Raw genomic sequence first — 19,394 nt, 5'->3', positions numbered from 1 at the left:
TGCCAAGACCAAACACCGTAACATTGCCATGTACGTATATTTTCACCGCAGCATTGGGGGAATTGGTGATCCTCTGCCTATCTTGACTTCTGAGAGAGACTGCCACTCTGAGAGGCTCTGTTTATACCCAATCATTTTGCCAATTGACCTAATAAGTCCAGCTGTTCCTTATATGCATATTTAACTTTTCCGTCCTCCTATTGCTACCTGCCCCAACATTTTTGGAATGAGTAGCTCTCATGAAATCCAAAATGAGCCAATATTTGGCATGATATTTCAGAATGTCTCCCTTTCAAAATTTGATATGTTATCTATTAGGGGTGTCACGATTTCGATTTTAAATTGAAATCGATCGAAATTAAGTCACAGTCTCGAACTTCGAATTAAAAAATGGAATCGTCGATGCTGCCACGCCCCCATGTTGTATGACGGCAAATCAATGACAAAAATAACTGAGCATTCAACTGATGCTGGCGTGTGCGCTATATGGCTTCCGCGAGAGGAAAACTGAATCGGATGCGAAGAAACGGGAGCCCGCAAGCTAATTTCAAACTCGCGCGCGCGCGTGACATGTACTCTGCGCGCAATACAAGCCATCGCGCGCGCATGCTCATTCCCCACATCCTAGCGCTCGATCATCTCACCTCTGCTCGCGCGAACAATTTTTATTTTTGTCAGTCGTGAGGCGGGGCTTGCTGTTTTAGTTGTTATCTCAAATGTCATTGGTTATTCCCCTTTTCCTAAAGTCAGTATTCGACGCCTGTTAGAAAATGAGTAATAATTCACTTGACTTGACCCATGACTTCATCAGTGGACCAGATACATGCGAGTAATCATTTCTTTTGCTTGTATAATTTATTTTTGTCTTTAATGTAATTTAATGCATTGTTTATAGAGTAGATCTTTTGTAGATACTTGATTAACTGGAATTCTTCTGATTGCAGTCTTGTAATAAGATACACATATTTTACAGACTGTAATGATGCACACACACACACACACATACTGTACATACATACATAATATATATATATATATATATATATATATATATATATATATATATATATATATATATATATATAAATAAATAAATAAATCTAAATGAATGACAGTGAAGTGTTTAACAAGCGTTTTATCTTTAATCTTTTAAATTACAATACATCGTAATATTTGAAGGTTAGTTTAGTAATTTTTTATTGTTTTTGTTTGTTTTGTTATGAACTTGAATGTCATCTTTTGTGAAGAAGACTCCACTTACAAAAGAGAAACTGGATGGCAGTTTATTTTAAGTTTTCAATTGACTAAAGATATAAGTTATTGTTACATTATGTTGTTAATAAAAGTTTTAAATTTGACAGTGTAATGTGGTACATTGCAAACAAAGGTCAGATATTATATTACATAAAAGTCTAGTTTGAAAAATGACAATCTGTGCTTTAAAGAGAATAAATGTAAAAATCGAGAATCGAATCGAACCGTGACCTTAGAATCGAAAATGCAATCGAATTGAGGATTTGGAGAATCGTGACACCCCTATTATCTATATTCTATAGAGAATAAGATATAATTTTATGAGATTTGTAAATTATTTTATTTCATTTTTTTTTTTACTGAAAATTTGTACAGTGTCCCAACTTTTTTGGAATTGGGATTGTAAATTTGCATGACAATTTTGTCCTCCTCCCTTTGTGCGTTTCTTTAAATATGTTCCTTTGAAGATATTCCTTTCCTTACTTTTCCTTTCAAAAGTTGTTACCAGATAGCCTCTGAAGGCTAATCTGCTGATGTTAACATTTTTGTTGTTGTTTATGTGCGCACATCTGGCTTGTCTTCTTTCTTTAGTGATTTAGTGATCTCAGCTGAGATCATATGGGCCTCTGTCATGCCTCTTTCATTTCTCTATGTAAGCAGATTTGTTCCCTACTGAGTGTGTTTGAGACACAATTCCAGACTAGTATGTTGTCATGCTATGAACCTGAAAAATCCCCCAGGAATTTACCAACATTTGTGTGAGTGTTGCTATGCGTGTTTTTTTTCATCTATCCATTATATGGGACCAACACGGAGTCCCTTTCCTTCATTACTGTGCTCATTTTACATTAAATGTCATGCAATAAAAGTTTTTTTTTTTTTTTTTTTACTGGATTGTTGTTAGAATTGTAAGGGAATTTAAAAAGAATCACTGTTTCATGGCTGATCACTGAGACGCCCTGCGATTCACTGAACGAGCCATTTAACATCAAATCTGCACTGGATATTAAAATCCAAAGTATAGTGAAAACATTATTAATTAACAGTAACAAGATCGGCAGTTTAAGACATTAACTTGTAAGCACAAAACACAAGATACTTCTCTTTTCAATATGAATAAGGCTTTATTAGATAAACCTAAGACATATAAACTAATCTAACACATTAGCACACACATTCACACAAGTTGCAGGAAGATAGAAAGTTAGGGAAGAACAAGTTTAAGATAATAAAAATATGGAATCCCAAGTTTACAGCAATACGTGAAATTGCATAGACATGAATAGCCATCAATCACGTAATTAGCGCTCGCATTGAGTTCCTCAGTGAGGTTAAAATTATATTGGGTACATCAGTATAGATCAGTTTGGAGGTACTTGCGTTGCCTGTGTAACGGGGATTCCCTTTGTTGTCATTGAAAAGGGGGTTTCCCTGGGTTGCTGATTGGCTGGAAGTTCAGTAGTGGTTGAAGTGATTTCTTGGGAAGCCCATGGTTGGGCATTGGCTGAAGAAGCGGAGTTGTGTGGCTGGATGAAGTTGAACGGGCACTCGAGGTCAGACTCGGAGACACGCCGTTACAAAACTTATCTCATAACTCGAAACTCTCAACAGAAAAGAAAATAAACTAAAGTAAAAGAACAGAAGTAAAGTTTGATGAGACTAAGTGGTGTTTCTTCTCATCGTGGCGAAGTAGCAGCAAGCGTGCAGGATGAAGCATGCTTGAACAGCGCTCAAAGAACGCTAACAGTGATGACAAGCATGACTAAAAAGCAGAATTTGATGGTGTCCTGAGTATTTAACTGGCCTTTTGGCCACTCCTCAAATGTTGTCTTGACCAGTTAGATATTGTCTTTGCTCGGGGTATCAGAAATCATATGTTATCTTATCAAGCACGTGGTCCGAATTTTCCCGCTCTTGCAGGGTATAATTTTCGACATGATTTCTAGAAGAAGAATATGATACATTTGACAAACAACTGATGGTCAAATACATTTTAAGCAAGCAGAATAATCATGAATGTGTATCCTTAAACTATTCAATAGTTATTAAAAAGGCATACACAATAAGTGATCAGAAATATGATAGTCAAATGTGTGGGTTTCATAGATGATTTGGAGTTAAGCAATGGACAGATATTCCTTTAGAAGTCCTTTTGAGTTCATTTAGTTCACTATAAAAGACCGTTCCTGTGCCATTCTGTGCCAACATAAGGATGTTCTGTGGGGACCAGAGGTTAAAAGGTCCCCTTAGGAATTTCAGTCTGGTTCTGCTAGGTGGGCAAAGTCAATCCAAGGATCTTGTTTATTACTCTCATGGGTTTACATGTGATGGCCGGCATTGCATCTTGATTACTTGCCCCAAATTTGTCAATCTCTTCTCCGAATAGTAAAGCAAATAGAACTAAATGTTTCAATCCCTTTAGAAGGAAACAAAAATTGTCAATAATTGTTCTAGTGGTGTTAATGTTGAAAGCTGTTCTGTGAAATGGTTGGTTGGTTGGTTATCTTGCTTCTGACTTGTGGCACTAGGAATGATTTACAACATCCTCTTGCCTTTCTAAGGAATTTGGCTCGTGTTTCAACCACCGTCCTGATCGGATCTTTAATTTGTCTTGTTTGGGTCTGATATGCTACAGAATTGATATAAAGTGTCTGATGGATTCTTCAGTAATTAAATTCAGTGGTGCTTAGCTGTGTGTGACTTGAGTTCAGATCATAGGAAAAGACCGGATGAGACTGACAATATGCACTAGACAATCTCACAGAGAAGGACTGTCAACAGTCTGATTGTTAAGAATAATGACAAATGCCCTACGTTTGATCTTTGTTTATAGAGTAAACACAAGGCTAGACATATTTTGAATCTTTGTCTTCTGAGAAACCTTGTTTTGGCTGTATCTTTAATAGAAAACAAGCTCTCATTTGTCCAAGATGACGAATACAGGGATAATATAGTACTATTATTTTGTTTGAAAAATAACAGTTATAAGACATTCAGAACCAGCAATGTTTTTTTATTTAATAATAGTTCAGTAGTTTTTTATTGTTTTAATTATTATTATTATTATAAGGGGCCAAGCCCAGAGGGCTGTAGCCCCTATTGTATCTGTATGTTTTCTTCTTCTTCTTCTTCTTCTTCTGCTCCTCCTCCTCCTCCTCCTCAATGGGGGTCTACGGCAGCCCTATGAAGGGAACATGGGAAAATGATAAAATTTGGCACACTTGTAGAACTGGTCAATATTAGTGGTCAATATCTGACCAACTTTGGGGTCTCTAGGCCAAACTCTACAGCGCCACAAGCAGTCCAAAAATTCAACATTCAAACGTTAATAACTTTTGAACCACTAATTCTGTTAAAATAAAACTTAGTACAGCTGATCAATCTCTTCATGGAGATTCCACTCCATATCTTACATCAAGACTCCACCCATTACAGTAGCGGCCATTTTGAAAAGTACAGTATTCAGTCTAAGCAATACTCCTCCTTCAAAATTGGTCCAATTCTTCTGAAATTTGGCTCAGATGTTCTTTGGACTGAGCCGCACAGAATTGACTGAACAGAATTTTTTGAACACTAGTGAAAAAAAAAGTTATGATGCTGTGAACTTAATGATGTGGACGTAAAACCGGTTCAGATGCTGTATCTCGGCCAAACTTTTATCAATCGAAACCAAACTTGGTACTCTTTATCTACATCATGATCTGGGGGTCCATGCCAAATTTGGGAATAGCGCCACCTATGGGTGTTGAGATACAAAAAATTCACTTTTTTGCTTATAACTTCTGAACAATTCATCAGAAAAGTATGATCTTGATGTCTATGGTTTCTGTAGATCATTTCGAATCTGTGGATGTCAATCTTGTCAAGACCACCTGGACCACCCGTCCGCCATTTTGAAATTTGTCAAAAATTGCTATAACTTTTGAACTACTGTACAAATCTTCACAAAAATTGATAGGCATCATCAACACCATGTGCTGGAAGTACGGCTATATAATAGCCATCTATTATAGGCCTATATAGGCCCAACTCTATAGCGCCACCAGCAGTCCAAACATTCAAACGTTAATAACTCTTGAACCACTAATTCTATGAAAATAAAACTTAGTACATTTATTTTGTCTCTTCATGGAGATTCCATTCCACACCTTACATCAAGACTCCGCCCATTACAGTAACGGCCATTTTGAAAATTACAGTATTCAGTCTAAACACTACTCCTTCAAAATTGGTCTAATTCTTCTGAAATTTGGCTCATATGTTCTTTGGACTGAGCCGCATAGAAATGACTGAACAGATTTTTTATTTTCGTCTTTGTTCAAAAGTTATTCAATTGTCAACTTAATGAGGTTGACCTAAAATTGGTTGAGATGCTGTATCTCGGCCAAACTTTGATCAATCGAAACCAAACTTGGTACACTTCATCTACACCATGATCTGAGGTTACATGCCAAAGTTGGGAATAGCGCCACCTATGGGTGTTAAGATACCAAAAATTAACTTTTTTGCTTATACCTTCTGAACAATTTATCAGAAAATTATGATTTTGGTGTCTATGGATTCTTTGGGTCATTCCGATTCTGCTTGTTTATTTATGCTAGTTAGCTTAGCATGCTAATTAGCTAAAATGCTAACACATTTCTATTCACTCTAATGGGTCTCTTGAGCTATCTGGTTAACTTTGAGCAACGTTAGTATTTTTTAGCGTAGCATGCTAATCTGGCTAAAATGTTATTTTGGGCTTTTGAGAGATCATTCTCACACCTTAACCTCTCTTCTGTGGTTTGTCAATTTTGCATTAACTAATGTGGCTCACTCTGTTCAGGCGCTGGTCCCAAACCTGTGAGATTGTGTTTGAATCCAGAGTGCTGAATGTTACTTCTGATCAAGACATTGGATTTTCTGTGTGATTGCATTGAACCAAAAGTATGTTTTTGTTTTTTCTCATCTGAAGTTCTGTTTGATTTTGAAGTTGGGAGATCGTTTTCACACCTTAATCCGTTTTATGCAGTATGCTGTGTAGTCAACTGAGTGGTGCACTCTAAGCTGTCCATTCTAACCCTCAGTGGTCAATATGGTGTTTGTTGTTTCATGAGTGTATTGAAGCAGTAATTCATTGTTTATTTTCACAAACTTCTGTTCATTTTTGAATTTCTTTACTTCAACTTTTTTATGTATATTATATTGCTGCTGTATTTGCGGTTTTTGCTCCGCACTACACTTTAAAAACATAATTTTTTTTAGCATGCAAGTTTGCTTAATCGGTATTCCTTTTTATATAAAGCCATATCTTGAACATTATAGTAACCATGTGCCAAATGTTTCATATGATAAGAATTGTGCTCACAGGTTTCAAATTACTCTGTGAGGTGACATTATAATAGAACATCTGATCAACAATCACCACAACCCTCTATGTAATAGTGTGCTATGAATTGTGCTCAGAGAGGTCAATTAAATTTTTTAGATATAAACAAATTCTACTTAGAACATCTAATGTAGATCAGTAAACAAAAAGGACATTGACGGAGTACATGGAGGTTTATGAAAGCAAAGACAGAAGTAGATTCAAATTCATCATGTATTTATTGTTCTTTAAAAAACACTTTACACCATTTACATTGAAAATATTGTGCCTTAAAGCCCCAGTGAGCAAGCCAGACGGCAACAGTGGCAAGGAAAAACTCCCAAAATTAGCGAAGAGGAGCATCAGCAGCAGAAAGGTATAGGGAGAAACCTTGGGAGGAACCAGACTCAGCAGGGGCAAGCCATCCTCCTTTGGCTGGCATCTAAATTTGCTGCACATAGGCTAAATATAATACAAGCCATCCATCCAACGTTTCATATAGAATTGTGTTACTTTTGTGGTTATGCATTTGTGATGTCTTTCACTATTGACTGCCTGCATCAGTTTAAAGTTTTGCCGGGACATTTTCTGAAGATACTTGAACAATGGTTTTGTATTCATTGTAAGAAAGAGAAGCAGAAAAATTAATAAATTAAGTCATAAAAATAGTATCAACTTCTGATTAATAGGCACAAAGGATAATATATTCTATCTTTTTTATCGGTTGTGTGCTTCTTCATCAAAAGAGTTCATAGAATGGAAAATCATTTAATGGACAAGAAGGAAGTTTCAACCGTAGCTATTGTAGAAATCTGAAGATACATTAATACATACAAAACTAAGAATATGGTTATTGCTTTAATTACGGTTTAAATAAATTAGTTAAAGTTTTGCAGAAACTATACAATAAAATTTACCTTCTTATCAGTTTTGTGCTGCTTCATAAAAACAGTTCATGAAGCGGAGAATCATATAATGAAGAGGGAAGTGTGAAATTTCATAGTTTTAAACCAGACAAAGTTTTATCACTGAAAATAAACTATTGATTTATAACATTAAATAGGCATGAAGCTTAAACTGATTAAAGTTGTCAATTGGCATATATTTATAAAACAAATAGTTCAAAGGAGCACGCATTTTCACCACATGTTATGAAAAGCTCTAAATCAACCTCACCTGCTCTAGGAACACAGACAAATGACTCCACCTCTTTTCAGCCTCATTTGAAAGCAGACACTTCACAATTTCTTTCCAAGACAGAATTAATTATTGTCACAAGAAACGCAGTTATAAAGAGCTTAAATGTACAGTGAAGTAATTTAGAACACATATTTAGGATGTGGCTACAATAACACAAAACATATCTTCATAAAAGTTTGTTTATTATCTTGAACATTCATCCATCAGAATGTTTTTAGTCATGTTATTCAGCTGCATCAATCGTTAAATGCTATATAAAGGATTTTCTTAAATGTTTTGAACACTTTCTAGGCAAGGGCACCCTCTAAGTTCATGTATGACTGAAACAGACATTACATGACACATGCTGTATAATTCTCATATCACCTTATTTTGGGTAAATATTAAATAAATAGTACTCATCTATATAGAAATGAAGTAAACATAATAACCCATCAATACTTTAATACTCCAAATGTACACACTAACTAAACCCAAGGGAATTTAGTTTTTCAGTGGATATAACTAATACTTAATATTGAATAGACTTACCACAATCTGTATTTGATGCATTTTATGCAAAACATTGACTGCTTTGATTAATATTACCGATGGCAGCATGTCCCAAACCGTCTACATTTCTGTCTCTGTCTGTGTGATTGTCATCAATGTTATTGTCTCTTGATGGTGCTGTCTCTGAAATATTGGACTTGCTTCGAGTAAACTAGGTTACTGTCTTTGATTTGTAAATAGACAGTTAATCTGGCAGGCGAACACGGCAAGTGGTTTACAGGCACTGTGCTGGGACTAATCTACACTGGCCGTTTTCTGTTCATCGCTAACGTTCTATAAGGAACCAGTCCATCACACATCGAACTTGGATTTAATTGAAGTGAAACTTACTCTCTTGACGTTTCGGATGACCTGGACCGCCCTGTCAGTGCGGAACTTGGACCCTGTTCAACGCAGCCAAATCGCCGACACGCCTTCGAATCTTACGTGTCCAAACTTCTCATGAGAAAGGGAAGTGCTTTTTTCTTGTCTTTGCGCCTTGTGCTTGAATCTGTATCTTTGTTGTTTTAAAATCTGGCGGGTCCTGATTTTTGATCACTTCTTTCACAGCATTGCTTCATTGGGCTTGTTTTCCTGTTTACATATGACGTGATGCAACGTCATCTGTCTCAGGAGGTCGGAAAATCTGGACTGGATTACTAATGCATTGGCTAGGAACGGAACGTGCAATGGCGCTGCCCTTTTTTGTAATGTGTTTACTAACTTTGAGCGGAATGTATGGATGCCCGCACAGGAACAACTACTCCCGTGCAGGTCTTTTAAACACAGTCACAACACGCTGGGGGACGTGCGCATCTGTTTGTGCGTCAGACATTAAATCAATGCACCTGCCTCTGTTCTTCTCATCAGACACTGCGGACTTGGTCCGTCTGATCAGTGTTATGGCTTTACAAGACAATTTTACTATTTCTGAAAGCTGCCTTCCTAGCTTTGTACTAAAAATAAGTTCAAAGAATGAATCCTCTATTCAATCATCTAAATCACTTAAGCTGAGGTGTTTAATTGTTCTGTTGCTGTTGATTTCAGGAAATGTGCAACCTAATCCAGGCCCAGACTCTGCTATATGTCTCAATACCCCTGCTGATTTTAAATCCAGGGCTGGCCTTGGTTTTATTCACTTGAATGTTCGTAGTTTGATTGCAAAGATAGATATGATTCGTATTTGGGCACACTCAACTGAAGCTGATGTAATTGTTTTATCAGAAACTTGGTTAAGCAAATCTGTTCTGAATGAGGATATCAGTATTGATGGTTACAACGTGTATAGGACTGATCGTCCCAGAAGGGGTGGGGGTGTCGCGGTATATATTAAAAATAAGTTTCATGTAAATATGCTTCTCTCTAAATCAGTGAGTAAGCAATTCGAATTTTTAGCTCTTGACCTCGAGGTCTCTAGGACTCTCCACATTACGGTAGTTGGTTGCTATAGGACACCATCAGCTGTCAGGGATGCTCTGCCTTCTTTAATGCAGCTTTTATCAGGACTAAATCAGAACGAAATTGTAGTCATTGGAGATCTAAATTGGAACTGGTTACATCCAGTATCTGATGAATTTAAAGCTTACTGTGACTCGCTAAATCTCTTTCAGCTCGTTGACAGTCCCACTAGACCTAACCTGAAATGTCCAGATAAATCATCTTTAATTGATCTTATCCTAACCAACGTTCCTCACAAATACTCAGCAGCTTCTGTTTTTGCAAACGACATTAGTGACCACTGTGTTGTTGCCACGGTCAGAAACACAAAAATTCCCAAAACCAAACCACGTATCATTATTAAGCGTGACACAAAACATTTTTCGGTACAAGGGTTTTTATATGACCTGTATTATTTTGATTGGGATAAAATTTATCTTATTGCAGATGTTGAAAATGCTTGGAAATTTTTTTATGATGGTTTTAAAGAAATTGTTGACAAGCATGCTCCCCTCAGAAAATATAGAGTAAAAGGCCGAAACAATGCATGGTTCACTGTAGATTTAGCCAACTCTCTTCATGAGCGTGATAAGGCCTGGGCAAAAGCCAGGAAAACAAGTCTGGATTCAGATTGGCTGCTCTTCAGGAGACTGCGCAACTTGTGCACTGTGGCTATCAGGAAGGCCAAAGCTGACCACTTTCTTATAGAAACTTCAAATAATTTAAATAACCCCTTAAAATTCTGGAAGACGATTAAATCCTTGGCTGGAAACAAAACTGGCACTGAGCTGCCACCATGTATTCTTAAGGACTCACATAAATTTTCCGATAAGGCTGAGATGCTTGGCTGTTTTAATGAGCATTTTATTGCCTCTGGTTCATTATTTGATTCCCTCAGCACTTCACATCAGAATCATCCTAAAGGTAATTCTCATGGTCATTCTGGAGTCAGTAATTATTTTAGTTTCAAGCCATTTTCAGTTTCAGAAGTGCATAAAGCCCTCACACTTTTAGACATTAGAAAATCGGCTGGTCCTGATAACTTGGAGCCTTATTTTCTACAGTTAGCATCTGATTTTATTGCACCGCCTTTGACTTATCTTTTTAATCTTTCTCTGGACACGAATGAAATTCCACTTATATGGAAATCCGCATTTGTTTTTCCTCTGTTAAAAGGAGGAGACCCGACTGATTTAAATAACTATAGACCCATCTCGAAACTGTCTGTCCTGGACAAGGTTATGGAAACTCTGGTGAATGAACAATTGAAAGAGTTTCTAACTATCAATAATATTCTGTCTAATTTTCAATCAGGTTTTCGTAAAAAACACAGCACAACTACAGCAGCCCTAAAAGTAGTAAATGATTTTATTGACTCTTTAGATAAAAAACAACATTGTGCAGCTCTCTTTATTGACCTATCGAAGGCTTTTGATACTGTGGATCATGCAATATTAAAACAAAGACTTCTCAGTGTCGGGTTGTCAGAACAAACAGTTTGCTGGTTTGAAAACTATCTATCAGGTAGATCCCAGTGTGTACAGGCAGATGGTCTCACTTCCAGCCCTCTTAGTATATCCAAGGGTGTGCCCCAGGGGTCAGTGCTGGGACCACTTCTATTTATTTTATATATCAACAATCTTGATCAAAATGTCTCCAATGCAAATTTTCATTTTTATGCCGATGATACTGTGATTTACTGCTCTGCATCAACTCCAAACCAAGCTCTTTGTCAGCTTCAACTTGCTTTTGATACTGTACAACGTACCTTGTTCGATTTAAAACTTGTTTTGAATGACGACAAAACAAAACTTATGTTGTTCTCAAATACAAAATCAATGTCACGGAATCTTCTACCCATCACTACTTCTCAGGGCTCCGAGATTGAGTCTGTATCTCAATTCAAGTATCTTGGTATCCTAATTGATGATTCACTCTCTTTTAAACCTCACATTCAACAGTTGGTAAAAAAATTAAAACTGAAGTTGGGTTTTTATTTTAGAAACAAGTCATGTTTTTCCTTTGAGGCCAAAAGGAGGCTTGTTGCTGCCACTTTCTTGTCAGTGCTGGACTATGGCGATGTCATATACATGAATGCTTCCATCACAAGCTTGAAACTGTTGGATACTGTTTATCATGGAGCTCTTAGGTTTATCACAAACTTTAGAGCACTTACTCATCACTGTTCTTTGTATGATCGGGTTGGTTGGTCTGCATTGTCCACCCGTAGACTTAATCATTGGTACATTTTTATCTACAAGGCAATTCTTGGTCTGCTTCCCCCATACCTCCAATCTTACATTGAAAAGAAAAATACAGGAAGATATTGTCTTCGTTCTGAGGACTTATTATTATTATCTGTCCCTCAAGTCCGGACCGAACTGGGAAAAGGGGCGTTCAAGTATGCGGCACCCTGCACTTGGAATCAGCTGCAAAATGTCCTGAATCTTAAGGAGCCAGTTTCATTGACTGATTTTAAATTACTTTTAAATAACATGGAAGCTACACAAACTGGCTGTAGATGTAATGACTGACTCAGTTATGACGGACGATCCTTGCTGTTGTTTATCGCTTGCGATAATAGGTGAAATTCTGATTTCTTATGATTTTATAATTATTTATTACTTGTATAAATTGTTATATGTTGACGTTATATGTTATATGTTTTTATGTCTGTAACCTTGTTAATTGTGCTGCTGCCTGTCTTGGCCAGGACGCTCTTGTAAAAGAGATTTTTAATCTCAATGAGTTTTATTCTGGTTAAATAAAGGTAATATATATATTAATTACTTTGTCTGGGCCAGTGATAATATCAACAACAGCAGTAACACAGACTTAACAGACAATTTCATCATACCAGTATCATTGCTATACATGTCACTCAACTTTTCCATGTTTCCCACACAAAAGTTATATTTACTAAAATTAATAAAGAATTAATTCCATAAAATATCATTGTCATTTTTCTCTATTTCACAATACTTATAGATATCTATACAAAACTATACATAAATCAGTGTATTATTTTTACCTGCCTATACCACAAATACATAACATGCAAAAATTAAATGTAGTGTAATGACAAACAAGCCAATTAACTTACAAGTATGAATCTATCCACAACTTACCACTAAAGACCTTAATCAACTAATAAACTTAAAATCAACATCAACGAATGACACACTCCAATTAATTAACTATGAACCAACTAATTAGTAATGGTACGTTCCCAATCAATTGTGAATTATGTTAAATACCAGAGTATCCTGCAAAGGATTCCATTAGATTTTTTCCACTGTAAGAACAGAAATTTTGAAAAACAAAATTGAGAGAAAAATGAACCAACTTCCAGACTCAATTTCAGGATACGTGCATTCTGTATCACCCATAAAACTATCTAAAATTAATAGCAAATACTTCACCGCTTCACTACAAACTGACAGGGACACATACCACCACACAGTCATCTTTCAGTGTAATCAACAAACCTCATGGAACAATGCTGCAAGGAACTGCTCCGCAATCAAACTCATGAATGCAAAGAAAGTTCCAAGTAAGTATGCCTTGTATATTTTACTCCACTTTTTATTTGTAGTAATTTTTAGTTTTCTTACCATAAGTTACTTTTTTTTTTTTCTTTGATTGCCCTTGATTTTTCTAGTCAACTAGCAATTCTTCACTTAAGCAATTAGTCAACGGATAGCACATTTATATAAATCATAAGCATATATATATATATATATATATATATATATATATATATATATATATATATATATATATATATATATATATATATATATATATATATATATATATACCAACTAATCAGTGCTCAAATGCATAAAGCTTGCTGTGGTGCACCGGCAAACAATAATTAATGTGTCTTAAAAAAACAAGAGAATTTTCATGCAGATTACATAATCTGAAAGTGTTTAAGATTAAAAAACATGAAATGATTCCAAAGTCAACACTTCAAACTTTCCATTAATACATTTCTCTTGTCTGTGAGGCAAGTATATATTTGTATACAGTTTCGATTTACTTTTGTGACATGGTCAGAATTTATTACAAACTCACAATGCTTTATTTGTTGTTATTCTCAGTATTTTAAACAAAAATTACATGGTGTTTTAAGTAAAATGTAAGTGATTGCACATGTGCCTCCTCGTCATCTAATTTTTAAAAATGTTTCTTTCGTTTTCCAGACAGCAATGACACAAAATATGACATCCAGAGTACCAGCTCTACAACACTCGAAGTGAATCAAGTACCATTCCCCCATAAACCCCCAAAGCAACCACACCCCTCCACCATTACCGAAATGAAAACCCTAGATGCACAGCATCATGTAAGTTGCACAACATTTTTCCATACAAATTAAAACTTGAAGTACATTGAAAACAAATGGCATGATTGTTGATTTTCACTCTTGCACTCTCTGTGTACAGATACCCACACTAAAAGCCAAAGTAACAAAGATAGAGTCTGTTAAAAATTTGTTTTTTTAACAAGACTGAAGCAGAGGTAATGAACTGTTGGATAACTGATGAAACCGGAGGAATTCAAATTGCCTTGTGGGACAACTTCATAAGTGACGTCTATCAAGGAAACTCGTATAACTTTACGAACCTGATGACAAAAAGGTACCAACAAAAAACCTTTTTACAATCAACCAGACACACAACAATTACACCTTTAAAAATTCAAATTTCTACTGGACCACTTCATCAAATGTCTGAGGATGAAATTACTCCTCACAAAAACATCACCTCTGCTTTACAAGGTGTGCAAATAAACATCAGTAAACACTGCACAAAGTGCAAAATGTTAAGGAGTGGCACCGCTTACGTCACAAAACTTTTTTGTGGCATTTTGGCATTTTGGAGCTTAAAGAGAACAAAACGGAGCTCTCTTTAACAGTGTCAAATTCCATTTTGAAGAGATTTTTAGCACCACTACTTGACCTGGGCAACACCGATGCCCAGGACATCGAACAGATGTTCCTGGCCATGAAAAGTTTAACAGTAACATTTACACACAACATGCAGGTTCTACAAATGCAAAAAACACCCAACGACGATACTGATGAGGAACTTCTTCACATTGAAGAAACTCAATTGTCACCAGAACCTGCTGCACTTTTTATCCCGCAAAAAACACCAGTAAAAGAAACCAAACATTCAAACGATGAACAGTTTCTTCAAATTGTAGAAACCGAATCGTCACAAGAACCTGCTGCACTTTTCATCCCACAAAAAAGACCTGTAACAGAAACCAAACATTCATGTAAAAAAACAAAGTGTGATACATAGACTTGTGATAAGTTTATACAACCTGTATAACTTGTATTTTCTTGTAAAAAAAAAAAAAAAAAATTGTAGATGTAGATCTATAGGGGTTTACTTTTCAATGGTTAAAATGTTTGTTTATTTTCCCCCCATTTCTAGTTGCTAAAATTTGTAATGGAAATATACGTTGCTGTAAAAATATGATTTAATTGTGAAGCTTTCTTCTACTTGATTAAATGTTTAAGTTTTGCAACTATACAGGATGCTTTCTTTATCAATGTTTTACTTTTGATGGTTCCTTTTTTCACCCAAATTTATTTCCTTCTAAATAAATGCAATACAACACTAACTTTTGTCCTCTATTTTTGTACCTGTACTATATTGCTTTAATTTTTTGTTTTTAAACTCCGACTAATCCTCTTTTTGTATGACCTGGACTTTAATTTTAGTCCCCTATAAAATTTCCATTATTGGTCTAAACATCTAGTGTGTAATTTAAGTCAAATTATAAATGAGCTGCACAAAAATGGTTAAACAAGATTATTATTTTTTTTTTCTTGTTCCCAACCAAGAACTCAGGAACTGCAATGTGTTGGCCAACCACATGTTACTGTTGTAAGTGACGTGCAGTTGACCCAAAGACTGTGATTTCCACATTCCAGATACATTGTCTTGTTAATTCAATTGTTTCAGCAGTAGAATGAACTTTTAACTGTTACAATAAAAATATTTACTACTATAAGCACTGAACTATTAACCTTCAGTACTGATACATTCTGACTTACCTATAACCCAGATAAATAGATATTTGACTCTTTCTCTAAACATTTATAAAGCTGTGAATTGTCACTTGGATTATTACTAGATAATACTCACATTAATCCTTCCCATTTAATTGGAAATGTGTTTTCTCACACATTCTGAATGAACCATGTGTCCGCCATTTAGATTTTTAGTTAACATGATTTTGTGTACTTATTCTTTCACTGAAGCCTCTACTTTTTAAGTCCTTAATTAATGTCCTCTGAGTGGCGCAAGTTGCTAAACCCCATATCATGAATCCTGAACCATTCCAGTTGTGGGTTAGAATCCTGTATGGGACAAGTTTAAAATTGGGTATAAAGTAGTCATTTCAATTCCTTTATTACATGGGTAAGAGCTGTACTAAAGTTTCTTAAAATGGGATCAAAAATAAGTGTGTTTTTGTAACTTCATTCTGTGTTCGTTCTCATCAGACCTTCTGATTTCACCCTATCTGTAATTCTGAATCTATCTGTTCTGGAAAAGTGCTGGAAAAGTTACTGGAAAAACCCTTACAAGCCAAAGAGCAATAAGGGCTTGGCCCCGGAAAGGCTGCTTGCAGCTTTAATTATTATTATTATTATTATTATTATTAATCCTGTGTTTGTATGCATATGTTGGTTAGCTTAGCAACATGCTAACACCAAACCAATTTTTGAATAGCACAGTTTGTTTGATGTACTGTAGTGTTATAAATCAGTCACTTGTGAAGTTCCATATCTGTAAGAATGTGGCCTTACAAGGTTGGTGTTTATTTGTAGGCAGTAGACAGCTAGGCAGCACACTAGGTTTTGGAACCGAGCCCACATTTGTGTCTGTAGGGACTGTAATAATTCATCATATTTCCTCACTATGAGTTTGTGTGCAGAGAGAGTCGCTGAGAAGTGTTCATTTTGCAAATATATTCATCCCTCATTGCTTTTTCTTTTGTTCCAGTGCTGAGGCTGCTGAAGGAGGGAGCTGACCTGAACACAGTGATTTCCTCAGGAGGATCTCTGCTCCATCTGGTAAGAACATAAGGACAAGCTCTGACAAATTCAGTTACATGCACGTTGCCTCTTGAGCTGTCATACACGGTTTCCAATCAATGTCCCAAAATGTAGTTCCTTTGAGGTCCTCTACAAAATATTATGTGGACTTATTTTAAAGAAATAATATATAATATGTTCTGACTTTAAATTTTGTTTGGAAATTTAAGCCACACCTGGGCGACACATTCTGTATTAACCCTTATTAGCTGTTCAGTTATGCACACACACACACACACACACACACACACACACACAGACACGTAATGGTTTCCTCAGTCTGAGTCATTCATAACTGTCAGCCATTGGATATTAATGGGAAAGACCCTAATGCTGAGCAATTTGAAAAACATATTGAGCGAAATATCAACCTCAATGTTAAACAAACACACAGAAATGAAGGGTTAAGACAATAAAACATCCAAAGTGTAAAAGATTGTAAAGGAGAACGTAAATTAATGGAAGTAACAAACTAAGCATTACCAAATAATTTAATTAACTTACCAAATAATAGATATTATAATTATTTCACAGAAGGTGGAACCATAGACAACATTGCATTTACAGTCCATTGTTGTCACAACATGATTTCGGCCTGATGTTATTTTTACATGCTATTATTAATTTATCAGATGGCAGCAGTCTGGGACAAATTAATGATAAATTCTCATTTTCTTTACTTTCTTTCTTTTTAATATTTTGTTTTACTGTAGTGGAGTTTTAAAAGTGGATACATTTACACAAATAAGATCTAAATGACCCAAACTCCTGCCCTCTTATGGTTCGTGGTCAGATATGACTGCACACCCAGTGTATAACTTTTTTTTTTTTTTTATAAAGCTTAGGAGGACTAAAGCAGTTATTAATTATTTTTCCTTTATTTGACAATGCTTGTTTGTTTATGACACAGGCATGTTCTGTTCAATGCCTGTTCACCAACTAAATGGTGGGTGTCCATTACACTCCCTTTAGTTGGTTTATTGTAGCTGTGGGAAACGTTTGAAACCATTCAGTGTCACTGACTTTAATAGACCCAGTCCGGTGTGTGAGCACTGCACTCAAGCAAGATGGATGACTACATTTGTGTCAGTTAGTTTTGTGAGCACAGAGATGTAAATACATTCAAAGAGTTTGCCAGAGTACAGTACAGCTAAACAGAAACCAATCTAGCGGTAATTGGATACCACTGTTAATTTCGTTGACTAAATATTTTCGTCATTATTTTCGTCACGAATATATTTTTGCGGACGAAAACGAAACGAAAACTAAAAAAGAAGGCACTGATGGAGACTAAAACTATGACTTAATTGATTGACATTATCGTCAACTAATAAAGGTCGAGACGAAAATAGACTGTGACGAAAATCAAATCAGCAGACGGGAGAGATGCGAGGAATGAGCAAAAGAACCAGCAAAACATAACAGGCGAGACTGCATGAGAGAAGAGAACCAATCCGAGCCTGACTTATTGAGACGTGAAGTGAAGGTTTTCAGTTTTTAAATGAGCTCCCGGGAAGACGGCATTCGAAGAGGTGATGTCTAAAAGAGCGACAAAATGTCCACAGCTCACTTCACGTTTGACGACGAACAAAACAAAACGTAAAGCACGCGGAGCGCTCATTCGTGGCAAGAACACAACCAATTTGAAAAGACATTTGCAGACGAGCCATCTGGACATTTTCTCAAATGTAATTTCACAACGATGTTCTTTTGTTTATTGAGCTAAGCAAAATTGGAAGACTGCAGTGCGTAGATGTTGTAGCATTAAATATTACGAACTGAAAAGTACTGTAAAATAGCCCCTTCTTCAAGTTAGATGAGAGCACAATACTAATACGTAATATTATGATACATACATTTGATTAATACTAATGTTTAGTATATTTTATAATGTTCTACTTGTTGACAATATCACAAATATTTCTATATTAGTCATGTGAAACGTGAATGTTCACATCCTATCATTATAGCCTACATACTAATCTAGCAATATTGTAGTATTTAAAACATACAATATTGCTAGACAAATGAATACCTTATAAAATCTTGTTACTTTTTTTATCCACCCAACTTATTAAATATTTACTTTAAATGTATGCACTTATTGTTCAGCTCAGCTGTAAGCTTTAAGGTCCTGGACCTAACTTTATTTTTCTTTTATTGATGGTCAGTTGGCAGCTAGTTATTGTTTACATTATCATGACAGTGTCTGTTGCTGCATAAAAGCTTTTGAATCGAAATAAAGACACAGTTGTGTTGAAATAAAGTTGAATTTGTGTTTTATATATTTCGGTTAAGTTTGTTTCCTATACCAGCTGTAAAAAAATTGTCTAGTAAATCTGTTATTGATTTTAGTCTTATTTTAGTCGACTAAAATACAAAGCAATTTTAGTCGACTAAAATAAGACTAAAATTAAAACAAATCAGATGACTAAAACTTGACTAAAACTAAAAAGAATTATAGTCAAAAGACTAAGACTAAAACTAAATTAAAATTTTGTGTCA

General features: G+C 35.5%; 1 pseudogene; it reads left to right on the top strand.

The window, feature by feature from the left end:
* The window catches only part of LOC113053642 (unconventional myosin-XVI-like), a 161,010-nt pseudogene that overhangs the window by 30,778 nt on the left and 110,838 nt on the right, over positions 1–19,394 (top strand).

This window comes from Carassius auratus, chromosome 34 (assembly GCF_003368295.1).
Source record: "Carassius auratus strain Wakin chromosome 34, ASM336829v1, whole genome shotgun sequence".
Lineage (NCBI taxonomy): Eukaryota > Metazoa > Chordata > Actinopteri > Cypriniformes > Cyprinidae > Carassius > Carassius auratus.
This window is presented reverse-complemented; position numbering and strand designations above follow the sequence as displayed.